Source organism: Dendroctonus ponderosae, unplaced genomic scaffold (assembly GCF_020466585.1).
Source record: "Dendroctonus ponderosae isolate FM_Combo_2020 unplaced genomic scaffold, Dpon_F_20191213v2 Dpon_F_20191213_7, whole genome shotgun sequence".
Classification (NCBI taxonomy): Eukaryota; Metazoa; Arthropoda; class Insecta; order Coleoptera; family Curculionidae; genus Dendroctonus; species Dendroctonus ponderosae.
The window spans coordinates 7,287,597-7,294,422 of record NW_026018916.1 but is presented as its reverse complement, the minus strand read 5'-3'; the positions used below and the strand labels follow the sequence as shown (position 1 = coordinate 7,294,422).

Sequence of the window (6,826 nt, the reverse complement as noted above, 5' to 3'; positions counted from 1 at the left end):
TAAATTTTGTGGCACCCTGTATATTTATTGAAAAAGTTATATTTTTACCTAAAATTGGTAGCTCGTACAGATGCACTTACCACTTGATTAAGATGTGTGATTGTACTATTTCAGGTACCAAAGTATTATATCTTTACATTTTTGGAAATACGTATATCAATATTTCTCAAGTAATCGTTCCAAATGTTTTATAAACGCTGTGTATAATTTGCATTGCAACCAAATAACCTAATTCTTACCTGTTATTAATTCACTCGATCAGAATCAGCTTAACGATGTTGCATTTTAGTGCTGACCTTTGTTCTATTGGCACCGACAATTGAGCTAGATTCACTTAATTAACGAAAATCATCAATTCTGAGCTCGTGCACTTTTCAATTATTTTGAATAACACAATTTTTTTTCATATACTTATCTGTAAGTTGCGCTTCTCCCAACATGTGTGCGGCAATATTGACATTGAATTACCGATGCACACGATTATAGTTATTTGTACATACATACACTTTACAAGTTGATTTATATGTTTTTCGCTGTCTGGATTCAATTAAATTATGTGTTTGTCAATTTTTTAAATGTTATGCCTTGACATGTACCCGAAACCAATTTTTAAACGCATTCAACATTTATATAATTGTTTGAAAATCACACGCAATTAAAGTTTTGTATGGCATTTTAATTGTTGAGACTTGCACAGGAATATTATTTGCAATACTTTAATAGTTTTCTAAAAAGAGGAGTATTTTTCTAAAAAATGCTCGCAGTATACCTACAGAGTGATTCAAAATTAGCGCCATTTATATGGGGGTGTTTGGAAAGATCAGAAATTATAGTGAAGAAAAATAATTCTCGCTAAATAATAAGATATTCGCAAAAAAACTGAATCGAAAACTTGATAACAATGTTCTTGATTGACATCTACAAACGACAGTTTTTCTATAACCTTACGATTCATTTATTCTACTTTTCTCGAGTTCCCAACGCAGTAATACAAAGCTGAATATCAAGGGGTACTCAGGCGACCGGAGTCAGAATTTTAAAATTATCGGACAGCTTTTCAACTTTTTTGTTTAAAAAAATTATCGATAGAAACAATTTGCACACGAAAGATAAAGTTGATACATTTCCGACATTGTTATAGATTTTAAGTTGTGAAGAGCACAATTTAAAAGCTAACCACAAATACTGTGTAGCGCTGACATGTTTGCCAACAACTATCAAACTGAATGTGTGAGTACCACTGAAATTTTTCTTCAGGTAATAATAGAAACGTAATCCTTCCTAACGATTTTAGTTAAAAACAGGACAATTTTGATAATTCACTTTATTTAACAATCAGAATAAAAATAACTTCTCAAAACAAACGTGACTCAATTAACTTGCTGTTTTGGTTAACTTCTACATAACATATACAAGGTGTCCCGTAAGCTCTTGATCAAAAGAGTACTGCGATATTCTTTGGACCAAAAGAAGACTATCTGATCTAACTTTTATTAACAAAAAATGTCTGACTCCTCTGCTATTGATGGTCAAAGATTTTCAAAAAAATTATCTTTTTTGAAATATCGAGAGAATGGTACGATGTATTTTAGTTAAACTCGCTGTGAATTTGTTCTTATGTAAGACTCATATTTTGATGAAACAATCGAGTTCAGCCGTTTTGGACAAGTGGTGAATTCTTAAGTGTCGTGGTACAAAACCTACCAGAACTTTTTAGTTGGAGGATGAAATCAACTCATTTTTTTAAGTTGATGCACTAATCATTTTTCACAATTTTATGCTCTTTGTAAAATCTTGTAGCATTCATAGTTTTTGCGAAAAAAATATTTGTTTCGTTGCCACTTAACAATGCTAGACATTAATTCCAAATATCGTGATACGAGGCATAAAATCATTGTCAATCAATCTCACAAATTCGTTTTGCATGACCTTTTCTAATGAAGAAGTGACCGACATGGTCAAAGTATTAGGGTTTTGCGAAGACAATTTGCGTTTACGCGGCGCATATTTGCAGTAAATGTCTAGCATTGCTAAGTGGCTGGAAAACAGACACATTTTTTACGCAAAAATTATGAGTGCTCCGATTTTACAAAAAGTACAAAATTGTAAACAACTGATTAGTGCATCAACCTACAAAAATGAGTTGATTTCATCCTCCAACGGAAAAGTTCTGGTAGGTTTTGTACCACGACACTCAAGAATTCACCACTTGTTCAAAACGACTGAACTCGAGTGTTTCATCAAAATATGAATCTTACATAAGAACAAATTCACAGCGAGTTTCATCAAAATACATCGTTCCATTCTCCCGCCATTTTAAAAAAGATAATTTTTTTGAATAAATTTGACTATCAATAGCAGATGAGCCAGACAAAGGATATCGCAGTACCCTTTTGATCATGAGCTTACGGGACACCCTGTATATAAAAACGCTACATTTTCCATTGCAACTTGACAGCATTGCACATGGTACTCAAATAAACCACATAATTTAATACCCCCAATGAAAAATTTGCAAAGTTTAAGCAAATTCTGCAAAGAGTTAATTGATACTGTATAACAAATACTATAACCAACCAAATAATCATTGCTGATTTTAATATGTTACTTAATTATAAAGTTGAAGCTTGCATTTGTTTAGGTTTCTGCCAAAATTTCTGTTTAAAACGCATGTTCAATCTCCCTGTAACTCTGGGGGGGGGAATTTTATTATATAGGAAAGTTGAGAATGATTTTTCTAATAAGACTTGCTGTAATAAGACAACTAATATATTTTGATCTGAAAATTGTGGATCTCTAACTTAACGAAATCCGTGTCCCAGGTGGTTGTAACAGAAAGCTGTATGAAAAATTACCATACAAACCGTTTGTTGCCGACTTGATGCAATGCGATAATGTACGATTCTGAGCTCAGAAAAAACCTGTATACTTGTGCTGATACGCGGCATGGCTCTGATGATGTTCATGAAATGTTCAAAAGCTTAAGCTCCATGATGTTCAAATTGCCGTGAAAACAATGTATATTTTCTAATAATTTAATCGCCTGTCTTGCTATGTAATCGATCAGCCACATCCAATAAGTCAGATTTCGTTCACAGCTTCGCCATTGGCGGCGCAACTATTATTATTAGCCACTTCGCTCGTTGTTTGATGACTAGCATACAAAATATGTTATTTCGAATTGTTTTGAAATTCTTCAGCATTAAACACTTGATAAATTCAAATTTTAAATATATTTCTTAAACGTGGCGTACGTAACTTGTAAGCAACTGGATTGGGTAGTCGTTTCTATTTTCAGCTTGCTTCAGAAAGCAGCGGAACTCGATGAAGGTAAATTTTTCAAAACACAAAATAGAATAGAATTTAAATTGCTTTTACTCGTGAGTTTAATTTCTATAGCATTATCATCAGTAAAAAGGATTAAATGGTTCATTTCCATTTATTAATATTGCATGCACTCCCGAATCGAATATCATGGGTCATGCACCGCCACTGACCTTATCCGTTCGTAAACTGGCAAAAAAAGAACAATCTAAAAAAGCAAAACTGTCTCGCGCTGATCTGGGTTCGCATATGGGCATCGTTCAGCTGCTGCCGGCCACTTCTTGTAAAAAGTGATTTGCTGTCACCAAAGAAGGTGATGCGTCCTCAAGGTCGGCCCGGTCGTGGGTGACCGAAGAAAACTGGTTGGTTCTTTGGTGGCTCTTCGTATTTGTATGGAAATCTGACCGCTTATATATCACAATAATTGCTATATTTGTTGTTAGGTCGATAATGACATTGTTATGCTCATTTAATCGTTATGAAGCTTTGTGTGTATGGTCTGGTAACCAGAAATGAGACAAGGACATAGTTCGCACCTTGAGTTTACGTATTTTTCTAGATGGATATTTTGCATCTGAAATATATTTTGCTTCCTTTCAATGTCTTAGGCTCTGGTATTTGTATCAGTAATTTGAAGTGCAAAAGTATACAGGGTGTGTCCGGTAAGCAAATGATCTGACTCAACCTGATGAGAGGGTACAGCGATATGATTTAAATCAAAAGAAAACGATCTGACTCAACTTTTATTAAGAAAAACTGCCTGGCTCCTCTGCTATTGATGGTCAAAGTTCTTTAAAAAAAGATCTTTTTCTTAAATATTGGGAGAATGGTACAATGGATTTTAATGAAACTCGCTGGGAATTTGTTCCTATGTAAGACTCATCTTTCACCTCAGCTATCTAATAAAAAGTTCTGGTAGTTTGCTTACCGGGACACTCCTGAATTTACCACTTGCCCAAAGCGGATGAACTCGGTTGCTTCATAAAAAGCTGAGTCTTGTATACATAAGAATAAATTCTTCTCATTCAGTTGGTCTCTATTTGAGCCAATGAATGTCTCAGTGCTTTTTTAATCGTGTGCTTAGGGAACACCCTCTATCTGCAAATATAATCACATGAAATCAAAGGAATCGTTAAATCAACTGATAGGTATAGATTAGAAAATATGAAGAAATCCTTATCTCCTGGTAAGTCGAATAATCCAAATCTGGCTAAACGTCTGCAGTAAATTCAAATATTTCTATTGAAAAAAATTGCAAGGGTTATGATCTACAGAATATGAGGTGTAGCAAATGAAAAATAAATTTATCACTCTTCCAATCATGTTTAAAATATGTTGCTAGAGAATTTTTGAGCACACAGGCGGCTTGGCGTTATCGTTCATGAATTGAGTCGTTTTCTTTGAATGTGGAAACAGTTCGTTGAAAAGGTTTTGTCAGCAACGCAATCTGCCATTTACTTTTTGTCTATTAACAATTTGTGTAAAACATGTTTAAAGTGTTCAACATTTTGTCATTGTGTAARYTTACCATTAGGAGGAAACATAAAATTYAACCMAAAAAAATTAAYATATAGTTTTTCTACTTATTTTMTTAAGTCCGMTCAATTCAATTTTCTAAACATTATCAAATACATTTAACATTATTCTAAACTCATCTATAATTAACATTATCTTGAGCTGCTGTGCCACAATTACAAAAACTAATCTGCTGCTGCTGTGCCACAATTACAACTTTCTAAACAATATCAAATACATTTAACATTATTCTAAACTCATCTGTAATTAACATTATCTTGAGCTGCTGTGCCACCATTACAAAAACTAACCTGACTGAATGAAAATTCTGCAGTGCGCTAGAAACCCACCAGGTAATAACTCAATTAGTACCTGAAATTGCGACGAAAAGATTCTTTATGAGGTCACGACCAAAGACCTGATCAAACTGAGATTTTATTTGAAAATGATATTTCAAGAAAAAGAGCGAGAATGGCTAACTCCAGAAACCTCTACCAAGAGCTCTGCTTTTGAGCTATCCTCGTAAAAGGCTAGGTGAAGACTTGAAGCACATAGAGAGTCCACTCTGGAAGATGACCCTGATCCATCCTCAATAACTTTTTTTGTATTAGGCARCAAATCGTAATCAATCACCAGCAACATTTCAGTAAACWGYTACGCACTCGTTGAGAGTAAAAACAGAAAAAAAGTCGCATAGTCGCAAAACAGACAAACAATGGTCAATAAGTTGAAGAAAATTCTAACCATAGAAGAAGTGCAATTGGTGAGCTTTGTTTGATATCAGCGCTGTCCGTTTAACATTTGTTGACTCTGAAACATAAAATAGACGCTGTTTTAGGTCAAAATAATATTATGGAGTCGGTACTGAACAAAATTATTTGTGGCTGAAAAGGGATTATACTTGAAGAAAAACGCTCAAAAGAACCAAAGAACATGCAATAASAAMTGAACAGTTACWTTTTTGGTGCAAWCCAGAACCTATTCTTGCCGMCTAACCGAAGTGTTTGTTTATATCYMTGTTTAAAAATTGTGTCAATTAAACTCTTATTAATCTACGAGAAGAAACCTATCTWTATSAAAGTTTTATKCAACTACCATATACAATTACTTAAACGCTAACAACATCTGTTTTGAAGGAATCCGTAAGTGAACATTGCTTCGGTAATTAAGAAATTCATAACAACAGCACTTTTTCATGAGATTGAAATATCCGTCATACTTGATTGATGTGCAGATGTTTTAAATAAACACGTTATATTTACTTTGCATAAGAAGTGTGGTGTTGCTTTTGGCGGAATTATATCACCTTTTATCTATCTCTTCTATGATCTGCAAAAATATGTACATTTTGCAAAACTTTCTCCGGATTTCAAACCAATAACAACAACTTTAAACTGCAATTGTTTTGCAAAGTTGAAAAGTTGGAAAACTAGATCAGCAACCTAGGCTGAAACTAGTTTTGTAGACACACGAAATACTGTCATCAGATAGAGGAGGAATAAAATATACCTTATTGGAGTTGCAGGAGATATTGACCTTTATCTATTGCAAACTCGTCGAAGTGCTGTTGCTAACTGATTAAAAAGGCTTGAGTATTTCTGAAATAAACGATTAATTAATAAAACATTAGTAAGGAGAAAAATATTTATTTAAAATACGCTTAATTACTTTCGTTTTTATTGAAAATAATTTTATAAAGTACAAATCCTTTCCTTTTTCCTTTCATTACATGAAATCATCTCTGAATTAGAGAGGGCAAAAAATTATGTATCGAGTTCTCCTGTTTCCGCCAGTGAAGAAGTTGTAATATTTGCTGGTGGAACGGATGCTTTTGAATATGCAAAGGCTGCTTCTTCAAGTGAAATTAATAAAGCTGCAATATATTTACAAGACTGTTAAACTTGCCATTCGGACAGAAATATTACACAATGAGACGCGACTGTTATAAAGTAATCTAATGCGAAGCGAAACTTTCAGATGTACTTTC

General features: G+C 33.6%; 2 long non-coding RNA genes across 2 annotated transcripts in view; one reads left to right on the top strand and one right to left on the bottom strand.

Annotated features, from left to right (window-relative positions):
* LOC109546202 overlaps window positions 1-6,826 on the bottom strand; it is a 102,826-nt gene that overhangs the window by 34,799 nt on the left and 61,201 nt on the right. The gene's annotated exons all lie outside the window — the stretch shown is intronic.
* The window catches only part of LOC125505120, a 19,403-nt gene that overhangs the window by 11,453 nt on the left and 1,124 nt on the right, over window positions 1-6,826 (top strand). The gene's annotated exons all lie outside the window — the stretch shown is intronic.